Genomic DNA, 14,281 nt, shown 5'->3' on the forward strand with positions numbered 1-14,281 from the left:
TGGTCCATGCATGTCTGCTAACTAGTGGTGTCTCAGATGATTTCACAGTCAAAATCTTCGTCGAGAGGTATTTTGGGCGATCGTCTTTAGAACTGTCATTTTGTATTATTCCTAGATCAAAACTATGTCAAAATATACGCAAGAAACAACAACGTGTGAGGTGGTCCAAAAAAAATCGTGGGATTTGGGTTAAGTGGTCGCTTAACGAGTAGTTACCTCAACAGTGAACTAGCTTTGAAGTGTCTGCATAAATACACCTAGCTGAATAGACCGATATTTTGAATCCTTAAATCCTATTTATTAATTAGTAATACAAGAATAACAAAAAATAAAAGTCTACGTAGTTTTTTTTCAAAGACCACCCCCATTCCCCCTCGTAGACAAACATAGACATTTTGCTAGACCCCCCCGTCACCCCTATGAGTCTACGTGGTTTATGAACGTGCCAGGAAAAAACTTTCATGCACAGCCGGCAAAGATTTAGCAAAACGCGCATACCAACATAAAAATCAATACAACAAGCTTCAGGTATAAAATTGTCAAAACATTAATCAATAAATCAATCTAATAATCAACATCAGTGATATGTACATACAAATCGACCTACATCACATGTTTTGTATGTTACATTGGAAACGCGCCTTTCAATCATTTTAATGCGAGAAATGCGCGTTCGTTTACAAATCCTAAAAAGAATCGAAAAATGTGGATTGTCCAACTTAAATGTTTTTTACTTGACTTGGGGGTAATTCCGACGCCCTCGATTTCTCTGAAAATAGCAAAACTTTCTAAATATCGTACATATTCGTGGAACCGCTATTTTGAAACATTAATTTTAAGAGCTGAATTTGATTCTTTGTTCTTTGTAGAAAGGAATTACAACGTGTTTCGTTTTTTTGCCATTCTCAAAACAAAAATCATTATAATGGAAAATTAAATCAACAAATAAAAGTGAAAAAATAAATGGTAACTGTTTTGGAAAACTTGAGGCTCTTATTTTACGGAATGATTTTTGTTTTGGGTAAAAACACGGATATTTTCGAGATGCTTACCACTTTTGTGCGAAATGAGCGTACGGAGTTATTTGGACCCCCTATTCCGTCAACCACCGTTCAGCGGCTTACGGCTGCGCACACCATTGCACACACCACAGCAATGAAAATACATTGGCCGCCAAATCGACAGCTGTGACTTACCAGGTTAAGTTTTTGTAAAGCAATTTTTTTGCTTCTTAAGGAGTGCCTCTTATAAATATTTCATAGGTAAACATAATTCCATTGTAAAAAAATTTAAGAAAAATGACGGTCTGAATTGCCCCTTAGGGAGGTCCGAATTACCCCTACATTGTAAAAGGATGGAAAAACTGAGGTTTACAAATCGTCGCCTAACGCTGCCATTGAGTGGTGCAAATAAATATTTTATGGCACTAAAATGTAGCTGAGGTTTCAAATTAACAATTATGACTTTCGACCGGTAAATCTATCCACCTAAAAGGGCGATTTGCTTAAGTAGGTCCGAATAGCTCCGGGTTCCTTTAATCAAAACAGTTCTAATTTTTTTTTCGAAAGATGCAGCAAGCAGAACGGCTTGGAACGGCAGCGTACGCCAGTTCAAAACAAAACTGTTTGTAATAATAAATCAAAATCCTCCCGCTGGGGATGTGATTGTTTCCGTTACAATTCCACTTTTAAACTATCACTTTTTAATTATACATCTTTCAGTAGACGCAAAGCGAGTTCAGTCCGATCGTGCGGGCCTTTTCGAAATATGAAAAGTGAGTGTGTCAATAGGCTCATTACCTTACCCGTATCACCCAACCAACGCACACAGAAGCAGAATAAATTTATTCATCCCAAATTCCCAACGCAACTCACACACGTCAAACATCGTTTAGAGCTCCAGTGTGACGCACGTATCGCGCGCTTTCTCTGCGGTTTTTTACCTACGCGCGGACCGCGGTTGAAACGCTTCCAGTGGCGGTGGTTTTTTTCCGTGCTTTCGTGTGGTGCCGTTGGTGATTCGGTTGCGGAAGGTGGTAACGAGGGCTCGCGCCCAGCAGTGTTAGTGTTTGTGGCGGTCGGAACTGATTTGTGCTGGACGCGGATCGTTTGTCGCATACAACTCGGAAAGTGTGCAGTGGGTGGTGACGGGTGTTCACGCCCAGCAGTGTTTTCGGCGGCAATCAGTCGACGCAGTGAGCAGGTTTTCGACGGCGAAGCAGTGGATGAAACGTTCACCAGACAGTGGTGGTAGAAATTGCTGTTCATCGGTCGCCGTAGCGCAGTATTTGTATCGGCGTTGAGATACGCGGATCGGTTCGAGTTGGTGTTGGTGTCGGTGATTTATCGCACTATTCAGCGGCGTTCCTGTAAGCAGCAGAGCAGATAAGTTTTCTTTTTGTTATTTTATCATATTTTTTCTACATTACAATTTTTATTTTTATTTCTGCTAAAAATATTCTTGCCGTCCCAATGTCTGACGGGGACGACATGGATAACTATGTCACCCCCTTAAATAATCTAACTGGTGTGATACCGAAAATTAACTCCAACCCGAATCAACTTCTCCCTCTCCCCCTTGATTCTCTTGGGTGCTAGTACAGGATCTGGAACGGGTTTTGGTTCGGGCTCTGGCGCTGGTACTGGTGGTACTGGCTATAACGATCGTCCAGACGAGCGATTTGTGGTCTTTTTCCGGCCAAAAGACAAATCCTTAAAGGTTTCGCAAATTAGCAAGAGCCTGACTGCCAATTTCGCTAGCGCGCGGAATTATGAAAGTCAACACGAATAAACTTCGTGTCGTGCTCGCAAACCGGAAACAGGCCCTACCGAACTACGTCAGCACTTATAAATATTCAAACGCGCTGTCAAACGTGAACCTACAATCTCCCGTGTTCGCGCGATCATGAATCAGTCACTTCCGGAAGTCTCTATCCTCGATACCCGAGGTCTAGGTCCATGCCTTTAATTGGACCAATTTAAAAAAAAGAAAGCTCTCATACTCACTGGACAACACGTTCCATGACGACATGATTGGGAACTCTAGTTATATGGGGTAACTCACTCCCTGTCAGAATGTGAATCGTACACCGAAAACTAAATATCCGAAAAACGGTCCGCGTGACCATCCAAGAACGCACACGAATATGCGGTTACAAAATCGAATCTATTCACGCAAGCATGTACGACAAACACGTTGATATACAAATGCTTAAGCCCTTCGCAATCCACCACGCACACCTACACCCGCGATCGCGCAAACTTGATAACACACCGGTAATAGGGTGAATGTTTTAGTTTTAGTAGATGTTTAGTTTTAGTAGAAGTTTCAAACGCGGTCTCAAACGCTAACCTACAAACGTCCGTGTGCGCGAATCGGTCACATCCGAAAACTAAGTGTCAGATTCACGGCCCGCGTGCGATTATCCAAGAGCACACTGCGAATATGCGAACACGGTTATAAAATAAAATTAATACACGCGAAGTTACATACACGTTAGAACACGCGACATACAAACGCACACGCGATCGAACACGTTGACGTGCAAACACTCGAGCCGTTCGCGATGATACACGCGCTCGCGGAATCCCGACGACCGCACATATCTGAACCGGTACGGGTACGGTGAATATCACATTCAGAATCACGGCCTGCTACAATTGACCTTAAGCAGTGTTTTAGTGGGTGACATTACCCGTCTCGTCTGCAATTGTAGTGAGTGATTCTGACGGGGAGCTCTTCCGATAATCTAGTTCTACAGCTTCAACGGGATAACTCTCAAAAAAGGAAGCATCATTTGTTAGATACTGAATTAATTGATTAAGAAGATATGATTTAGCAGGCATTTGATCGAACGAAACGACCAAATCACGACAGATTGTTGTATTGCTACAAGCGGCAAAATTGATAATAACACATGATTGTTAAATGTGGTGTCTTGCGGTTAAATGAACCCGCATCTCAGTAAACCCGATTTTCATCAGTTTTTTCCTTGATTTATTTTACGCGTATTTTAAACCAGTTTTTCAGTTTTTTGCACAATTTTATCATTTATTGTACGATTGTTAAAATGTCACAGTGCCAGCAGTGGTTTTGACATCAATTACATCCCATATATAAAAATGTATAGAGTCATATATCATTAAGGGGGTAAGGGTTCCAGCGTAAAAAAAAAACAGTTTTTTGTAAAATTATTTTAGAAAGATGAGTGAAGCGAATTGATCGAAACTTTTGTACATTATACTACATCATTTCAATAACATTCTGTAATTTTTCCATGCAAAAATATCTGAAAGCGACTTGGTGATAAAGCTTTTTGTAGAACGTCTCTGGAAAAAACATGATTTGCGGTGTTACCTGCCATTCAAAAACTACTTAACCGATTTCTTTAAAACTTTGCATACACATTCTATGTAAAAAATACCTAATCCCTACGTTGAGTTTTTGGGATAATTTTTCAATCAAAAAGGCTTTTTACTCTTAAAATGACGAAATTTTTCTTGAAAAACAGCGATTCCGCTATTTTATTAGCAAAAAACCCCTTAATTGATAAATTATTTCAAAAACTCAACGTAGGGGTTAGGCATTTTTTACATAGAATGTGTATGCAAAGTTTGAAATCTTCTTCCAGAGCATGCTTGAGTGTGAGGCTTTGTGTAGCTATTAAGTGCACAGGACCCTTTCTTCTCAGTCTACCTTCTCATCCCGCACAGAACAAAAGCTAACAACTGCTGCATTTTTTGCTAACATTCAATTTCATTCGTCGTCTTGTTCTTTATCAAGTGCACACACCATATTGTATCGCCACCTGCGGATGCAAAGTGACAAACCAGCAACAGAAAATAAAAGTGCCTTTTCGATTGACATGAGGCAAATTTGTCTTAGACCTACATGAGGTGGAACAGATACTATGAGTAAAAATGAAGCTTAATTTCGAGGAGGTGACATTCACGCAGCCACGCCACGCGCAAAACTGAATATGACAACGTTAAAACCAAGACTGTATGTATCGATGACGATAAAATTGAAGTACGCCTACACGAGCTAGCTCTGCGCACTAAAACAGAACGCATTAAAAAAATCACGTCAACATATGGAGGAATGGATTTTAGAACAAGGTTTCCCTAAACTATTCCGCAAATATTAAAAGGGTTTGCGTGATGGTACAAATCAGAACATAGTTTTACTCTAGGGGCAGATCACTCTAGAAATGTACATCAAATTTGCATAGAATTTGAAAAAAATACATTTTCGCATCAACTTTACCCGGATAGAATTTTACAATAGCATTTACCTTACAAACAATCATAAAACGATAGATATTATAGTTATTACTGTTTCAACATTGTTCAACGCAGAGCTGTCGCAGTAGATTTTCAATAAAATTTCACGTAATAACCAATTTTACTGTTCAGCAAAAAACCGATGCAGTAAATTCGCATTAAATTTTATTGTTTTCGAGAAAAGATGCCTGAAAAAACGATTTTTTGATGTTAAGATACGTAGCCACGCCCCCTTTTTTACTGTAAGTGTCGATTTTACATTAGAATTTACTGTAGAATCGTTAAAGTTTATTGTTTTTGTAGTACTGTAGAATCGTTTAATCATTATCATGTGGTTACTGTAGAATCGTGAAGGTTAATTGTTTTTGTAGCATAACACTAGAATTTACTGTAAATTAAATTACTGTACTGTCACAGTGAGGATCATAGTTTTGTTACTGTACATTTATTCGGGTACACTCTCTCGTAGACAAGTCTGTTCAACAAACGTCTTACGCCGATGCAAGACGGATACAGGTGGGCACATTTTTTCTATGTGTGAGTGCGGTTGTCATTTTTCTACGATGAAGCCGAAAAAACATGTGAAGAAGAAAAACACAAACAAATGACGTGGGCCTTTCTGTTGCCCGTTTAGTTTCGGTTCGATCATAATTATTTTGATCGGTATTTTCGAAGTAAAAAGTGTCCCTAAGTGTTCTAATCGGTAGATCCGAAGTGAAGCTCGACCTTTTCTCACTTTTCATCGTGCGCTAAAGAATCAAGATGCTCGTTCGGATGTTTATGTTTACTTCAAGGACCCCGGATGCCATGCTCAATTTTGCAAGTGCAAAATCAAATACACTCAAAAGTGTCAAATGTTTCCACCTTTCTTTCTCTTCATCTTGACGCCGATCCACTTCGTTGGAGGTAGAGCTAGTTCCTTGCAGGGTTTTGACGTCTTACACGCAACGCATAATACATTCTAAATTTCTATTTTGATGGCAAGAAAATATATTTAATTCTGTTGATTTTCAAAAACGCATCATAGTGATCTACCCCTATATTTCACTCCTAGATTCTTCGATTTCGAAGTTAATCAAATATCGAAGAATTTTACAATAAAATTATTCGAATACAATTATTTGCGCCCTGTTCGAAGTCCACTGTTCCAAATCCAGTCAACCAAGCAAAACCCACAGTACAACTCGAGTTACTGTGGTAAATTCGCATAGCTCAATCAACCAGTCAGTTCTAATTCGATTCGAAGCTTGGGGCCATCCAACAGACGATCCGTTCCTATTATAACTACACGCAAAACTTCTCCAATGCGTAACTAGCGCAATTGTGTGCTTGTTCAACACCTATACTGTGGTTTTAATACCATCTGAACAATACACGAACAAAAATTTCTATTCAATGCATTTCCACAGAAAAAAAACTTCCTACTCAAACCTGTTCCAATTTTTTTTGCGTGTATCATCAGATTAAACCGATCGAATGTAATAGCGAGCTACGCAAATATTGCGGTTCGATTACATGAATTTATTATCGATGGAGTTATTTGTGCTCGCCTCTCACCTCCGCTGGGTGCCTGAGTTTACCCAACAAAATGCTTCCATGTAAACGCCGCTGCTGTGCGAGAGTGCGTGTGACAGTGTTTGTTTGTGAACGCTTCGTTGATAATCGCCACCCTGTGGAGCTCCTACGTCGACGGGACGACTCTGAACCTTCACGGCACGACTGACGGAGCTTATAACGGAGCTCTCGGTACAAAAGCTCCTGGTGCTACCTACTGCAAAATGTTCCCGTGATTTTTTTTTCGTCCTGGCACAGATCGCAAACTATCGCCCGAAACGGGATGTATTATTTACACTTATTCGTTACTCAAACAGCAGGTTTCCCCCGTGGGGGTGTATGTCAACGGAAAATGCAATGCACACACTCGAAACGGGATTGCCTATCTGAAGCGTGACTCGTCGCACTGGGCTCGAAGTCTGGTTGTGCTACTTATGTCCTGCGGAAATCTGATATTACGGAATTGTTTACTGGGAATGTATAAATAAATGAATTTCCGCTTTAACAATCTTAATTCTATAAAACAACATGCATCTGGACCCGTTACGCGGTATTCGATGTGTGATATTGAAAAGGCACTTATCTCGCTAATCACATTCAACAGGAAACAACAACAAGAGAAAAACATCCGGGTGTTTATGATGTACAAACTGGTTGCAACCAGCAGCCCGTGGGATCAAACATTGCTACGAAACTGGGTCGAAAGATGATCTGCTTTGAGAAGGGTCTAACTGATCCATAAATTTTGCTCCCCTTCCTACTGTATACTGGGTGGCCTTAGATCTTATCTTGACCCGCCTTTCGGAGCCGCTGCAGCCTGGGGTGGCGAACATCAAAACGTGGTGTACTGTTAACGTCTTCATCAGCATCCTATAGGTAGATTGTGTTTCAACGCAGTACCGATCCCAAAGAGTAGCAACTACGGCATGCTTCGTGCAGCCAATATCCAACACAATCATAGCTCTAATGGATCCGATGAGGTAACATCCCCGTTGGGATTACCCTAGCTGCGGAGGAAAAACACGTGTGTTTGCTTGTCCGGCCAGCACGATAACGGATCGACTCGCCACGTGGCGACGGCTGGAAAAAAATATGAAGTACTTTCAACCTGTCCTTCCCGTGGGGAGAACTGAGGGGGGTAGCGATTTAGAGAACCCATTTTCCGACCATCATTCAGGGAAGGGTTCAATTAATATTTTTATCGGACATCCACTCTGTCGCTAGCAGCATCCCGTCGTATCCGCTGGAAGGTTTACCATTTTCAACCGTTTTTTTGCGTCTCAGCGAGAAAAAAAATAGATCAGGAAATTGGATAATAACATCCTTTTTCTCGAGCAAGCCTGTTCGTTCGGTCGGGGGAATCGAATTCCGACCGAAATAAGCCCATAAATCATTATTATCGTTTTCATACTGGGATACGTACGATGAGGGTTATTATTCATCCGGTTCCGGTGTCTTGTGGGAAAAAGGAGACCTCATTTTGAAAACAGTTTTGCGACATACCGTGTGGGCTTTCGTTTCGAGAGCCTGCTTGTTTCGGGAAAAAGGAACTGGATACCGTACAATTGAAGATCGGAAAAGTTTTCTGATTAAGGTCAAACTGATTCGCAACTGGAATTTTCCTTGATGTCAGTTTTTGAAGGAACTTTCTTACTAGGCTACGGTTAATTGTGTAATTAAAACTGAATAAGTTTATGCAGACCGTCGCCAGAAAAACAGCGAGAGTGTAAAAAATAGAATATCACATGAGACGACCCTTTTAATCTCGCATTAGGGACTTCATCAAGCTTCCGTCAAGCAACGCAACAAACAACGATGTACCTGTGTTGATTTGATTTAGAACCGAAAACAGAAGCTACACCGTACGCAGCGAAGCAATCAAATTCTACTTCCAACTTTTAGTCAACAAAAAAAACGTACCAACAAAGGTTGGCACTTGATTTCCATCCTTTCTTTCTATTTTCTTAACCATGCAAACTCCAGTTAGATTAAATTCTCACAAGGAAAGTTGCCACCCCGCCGGGATCTGGTGATGGGTACGCGACGACAAGGGCGACAAGGAAAACTTTTAAATTAAAATTATTCAGAAAAAAAGAAGCTGCACTGAGGAGGAAAAGTTCAAGCTGCTGAACTTTCTCCCACGAAATGCTGATTTTTGCCAGCTCCACCGCCGACGTCGCGTTTGCTTTCCCGGTTAAGCTTCTGCTGAGTGCGTGAAAACAATTTGAATTGCACGATTCTGCTGGCGCGAAAGGATGGAATAGAATTAAAGAAATTATTACTACTTTCTCCTCTGGCATTGGGTTCAGTGATTCTATCCCAGTTCCCAGCGATTTATCATCCCGTAGATGGGATGCCTGGAATGATCAACTACCCCGAATTATTTTACTCCGATCACTATTTCCCCGAATAGCGTGCGATCATCAGTCATCCAGAATTAGGGTTACCACCTCTAACGAGGCTTTGACCTGAATTAGGGTTACCACCTCTAACGAGGCTTTGACCTGGAGATTTTCACTGACCTTGGGGGTAGTGCATTTTGAGTGGCACTAGACGGAAATTGGAATCAAAACGATTGTTCGGCATTTTAGAGCACTTTAATCGGGCACTTTAATTAAGGGCTGCGGCATCACATGGGAAACACTCTGTAGTGTCGGTTATTCATCGCATCGAGGTCGCAAAAAAGGGGAAAAACTCACCTCCCTAGCCAAGAGTTAAGGATCGCTGCAGCAGTAGCAACAACACGGGAAGAACTCGTTTGATGTTGACCTAGTCAGTTGGATTAGAACAAATCTGCCATACCTTGGTGCAGCTGGTGACAAGCACCACTAACAGTGAAGTGATTTGGTAAAGATGCTGCAAAATAACTTTTTACACCATTTTGAGCGACTTAGTGGGATGTAGTGAACAAAAGAGATAAGTTTTCTCTTTCATTAAATACTATGAACTGTGTTCGACCTCTAACAATTTGTGCGGAATTTCCCTTCAAAGAGAATGTTGGCAGTTGGCTTTTACGTCGCAATCATATGTTTGTCGAGAACTGTGGAATTCTGTGCAGTTTTAAAAATCTGTGCAGCACACAGAATCTGGCATCCCTGCATATCGATTTCATTAGGTTTTACACCAACCGATATAACCCCGCAAATTGAGCCGGATGAGCTTCGTTTGACAATTCTCGGTGGTTTTTTTTACATGTGGGTTACGTGAGTTCGAATGTAACAGATAAGCACCCGTTGCACTCACTCTCATGCAACTGACAAAGTAAACAAACCACCGAGAATTGTCAAACATGAACTGTATTCATCTTGAGTTCATTCGTGTCGTCATCTTGTAGAACTCAATTTTGACTACAGACACTATATATCACAGACTTGCGGAGAGAAAAAGAGTAAAACTAGCAACCATGAATATAAGCTGGCATCACGGAAGCATGGGCTTCCTCTTGTACTTCCCCTCTCAAAACCCTCATGCGCGTTTGGCTGCACTTTTTGACAGTCCGTTTGGCTGCAATTTTTGACACTACGTTCGTCTGTGTATAAACCCAGTCAAAAAGGGCAAGTTGCTGGCTAACGGGGGGCTATTTGCCAACTCGGATGCGCTAATTGCCCTTCAATTTGCCAGCAAATTGCTAGCAATTAGAGGGCTATTTCAAATGCAACATTTGGGCGATTTGCCGCCTTCATTTTTTTTGACGCCCAACCCGCCCTTAAATCGCCCCCAAATCGCTCACGGAACGCGCCATTTAATCGCCCTTTAACCCTTTCATGCCCAACTTTTTTCTAGTGCATGTAGGGTCCCAAAACTATATTTCCTTGAAAACGGTGGGATCAAAAAACACGAAAAGCCTTTTTTCATAAAGTTAGGTGCTTTCCTTGCAGTGCTAGAAGCTGCTCAATTTTTACCTTCTAATGCTCATTGCAATTCTTCTAGAATGTTTACAATAGTCCAATTGTGTGGAAAACGTAGCCAAAGACAGTCTAAACTGATAAGTTTTATCAGTTTTCAAAAATATTGCAACATAACGAAGATATACGAAAAATTCCTTTTCCGTCATCAACATAAACTATCCCTGGCAGCACTGCTACATCGGAATCCAATCAGACTAATTGCAATAACTTCAGTTCTAGAGCTGATCTTTGCAACTGTTAATACTCAAATGAAAGGCAATAATCACATTTATTAGCCTTTCTTGTTTTTGTGAGGAACTCTTGCCTCAAACAAAAGTTATAGCTGTTTAAAAACGTTGTTGTCCACAAACAACATGGGCATGAATGGGTTAATTGCCTAATATGAAAATTAAAAATAATACTTATTTTCGGATTCATTATCTACTCACATAAACTTATCAATACACTAGGTAATCACCACAAAATTATAGGAAGAATCAATGGTGAAATCAGTATTGCACACCAAAACTTACCACAATCTGACATTTATTAAGACTTTAGGTCAGATATCTTGTTCCACTATACTTACACACGATTCCACAATTTCCCACATTCGTTGGATAAATGAAGTGCACTAGACAACCAAAATACAAGCGAGAACACGCGAATTGTTAAAAAAAAAAACAATTTTAAGCTTAAGCCAAACATGAAACGCCATGTTTGAAAATCGCAAAAATAGCCAAGTCCATTTCAGCCGCTGAAAAATTTGCCTAAGTGTTAAAATTGCCTTTAAATCGCATTCGCAAATTGTATTTGTTCCTAGGGGCAATTAGCACAGGCGAGTTGAGTCAAACGTCAAACTGTTTAAATCGCCTGACCATGTTCGTCGCATTTTTTTTTTGACAAGGAAGATTTGCATGGGCTTCCTTTTGTACTTCCCCTCTCAAAACCCTCATGCTCATTTGGCTGCACTTTTTGACAGTCCGTTTGGCTGCAATTTTTGACACTTCGTTAGTCTGTGTATAAAGTGTCTGTAATTTTGACAGGTTATTTCACAGTACACGCTAAACGCAGGTGAGCTAAAAATGATTGATTAGTATGCTGTTTCGTCGCGAGGTGACGTACGTTTGGCATCTTCTATGATTCGTATGAGATTTGAAAGAGTGAACTACATTGTTATTTATAATATTTGACAACAGTCAGAGCAGAGCAGAGCAGAGTGAGCGAAACCTCACAGAAGCCGACAGTAGTGGTAGCGAAGTGCTTGGTGGAGGAGCTTTACAAGTTTTTGGAAGCGAGAAACAAGGTCCATAAGGACATAACATACGGGATGGTTTTCAGAGGCGCTAGTGTCTGCTGTGAAGGTGCACATAACGGCAACACTGAAAGCTGAGCGTGGATTGACATCGACAAAGGCTACCGTTGTTTTAGCTCCTACGAAGCAGAAGAAAGAGAAGTGTGGTGAAATGGAAAACATGCCAGTTTTCATGACTACAAAGGGGGCGAGGACGCCCTCCCTACCGAAGGGAAGAACGCCACCCAACAGGGAGAGAGTTGGAGTACCCTTGTAGGTCGGCAGGAGAACCAAAGGAGACAGCAAAAGTGGAAGGAGGTAAGTGGAGTGGAGCAAAAGAAGAAAAAAAAACCTTCGACTCGCCAGAGGACGCCATAGGGAGAAGTCGTGCTAGTCAAAGCTAATTACGCGATGACGTATACAGCGCTCCTCAAGACGGTTAGAGAGGATCCGGAGCTGAGTGATTTGGGTGAAAACGCGTTGAGAGCCCGTACTCAAAAAGGTGAAACGTTCTTTGGGTTGAAGGAGCATCTTACGGTTAACAGCTCGACTTTGCAGGTAATTATGACCATCTCACTTGACGAAACGGCAGAAGTTAAAGCCTTGAGCCTGGATATAGTGATTGTGTGCAGGACCTGGATGCGATCACGACGGTATACGTGCTAAGTGGTGCACTGAAGCAACAGTGCAACCTGGACAAGGTGCACATGACGAGCCGGTTGAAGAAGGGGTACGGACGAACTCAGAAAACGATGGTTCGTCTTCCGGTAACCGTTGCTGACAAGGCGATGGAGGCAGGCAAAGTTATGGTCGGATGATTGAGATGCCCACTGAGAGTCGCCCCACGAATGAATAAACAAGCGTAGAAATGCTTCAACTGTTTGAGCTTTGGGTATTTGGCAGACTATTAGACGAGCTTGAAATACCCTGCTTACAAGAGGGCGAGTACAGGATAACGGTAATGGAGATTAATCTGAATCACTGTGACACCGCACAGCAACTGTTGTGGCAGTCTACGACAGAAACTATGTATGATGTCGCTTTGATTGCAGAGTCCCATCAAGTCCCCCCTGATAACGGTAACTGGGTGGCGGCAAGATCGGAAACGGCTGTGATAGAAGTTATGGGCAGATTCCCTATTCAAGAAGTGGTAGAACGCTACGAGGGCTTCGTGATCGCCAAAATCAACGGCATCTTTGCGTGCAGCTGTTATGCTCCTCCAAGGTGGATAGTGAAGCAGTTCAGCCTAATGCTGGAGCAGTTAACCAAGCGATTAATCGGCTGAAAACTGGTAGCCTTTGATGGTGACTTCGATGTCTGGGCCGTGGAATGGGGCAGTAGAACAACAAACACAAGAGGGTATATCCTGCAGGAAGCTGTAGCAAAGTTATATTTCGGAGAGACGAGAAGAAGTCTATCATGGGCGTCACATTCAGCAGTCTTTCTCTGACGGCGAACATGAACTGGAGAATATGGGAGCAGCATACCTACAGCACCATCAGGTGATACGCTGCCATATCGGCAAGCGAAAATGGAAAACGAACACCTTTAACTAAGACGTTAAGGAACTTCGGCCGGAGAGCAGAACCAAGAACGTTGATGCGAATGATTTAACAAAAAGGATTGTGACGGCTTGCAACGCGCTACAATGTAGCGACAACTGAAGCCACCTCAGTTTACGGTATCCCGCTAACTGGTGCAATGAGACGCTCAGTACGCCACGCGCTGCTTGTCTCAAAACCAGAAGACGGGCTCAGAGTGCAGGATCGGAGGCAGATAGAGAGGAGGCACAAAGCGGGGTTGCGGGAGGCTGGGGCCACTGTATAACGGGAGATCAAGTTTAGCAAGTCAAATTGCCACAATGAACTGTGTTGAAAAACCGACGCCAAACTCTGGGTAGACGCGTACGGAGTCGTGATGACGTAGATGAAGAGCCCATCGACACCAGCTGAAATATGGCCCGGTAAGCTGAAGATAATCGTTAGCGATTTCATCCCGAAGCACTGTTCGACTACCTGATTACCTACACCGTAAGGCGAAGAAGCAGAGGCAAACATGGGCGATCGGTAGGTGACTATCGACGAGCTTGCAGAAGTGTCGAGGCGACTGCAATCACAGAAAATTCCCCGGTCCGGATGGAATACCCAAAGTTACGCTGCGATCCTGGCATATACGGACGGTGCTGCAGAAGTGTTTAGATGAGAAAAAACTCCCAAAAATATGGAAGGTACAGAAGCTGGAGTTGCTGTCAAAGCCAGGATAGT

At 42.1% G+C, this 14,281-nt stretch overlaps 1 protein-coding gene across 1 annotated transcript in view; it reads left to right on the forward strand.

Moving 5' to 3' along the window:
- The window catches only part of LOC131677095 (limbic system-associated membrane protein-like), an 825,653-nt gene that overhangs the window by 644,849 nt on the left and 166,523 nt on the right, over positions 1 to 14,281 (forward strand). The window lies entirely within an intron of this gene.

This window comes from Topomyia yanbarensis, chromosome 1, assembly GCF_030247195.1.
Source record: "Topomyia yanbarensis strain Yona2022 chromosome 1, ASM3024719v1, whole genome shotgun sequence".
In the NCBI taxonomy this organism is placed as follows: Eukaryota; Metazoa; Arthropoda; class Insecta; order Diptera; family Culicidae; genus Topomyia; species Topomyia yanbarensis.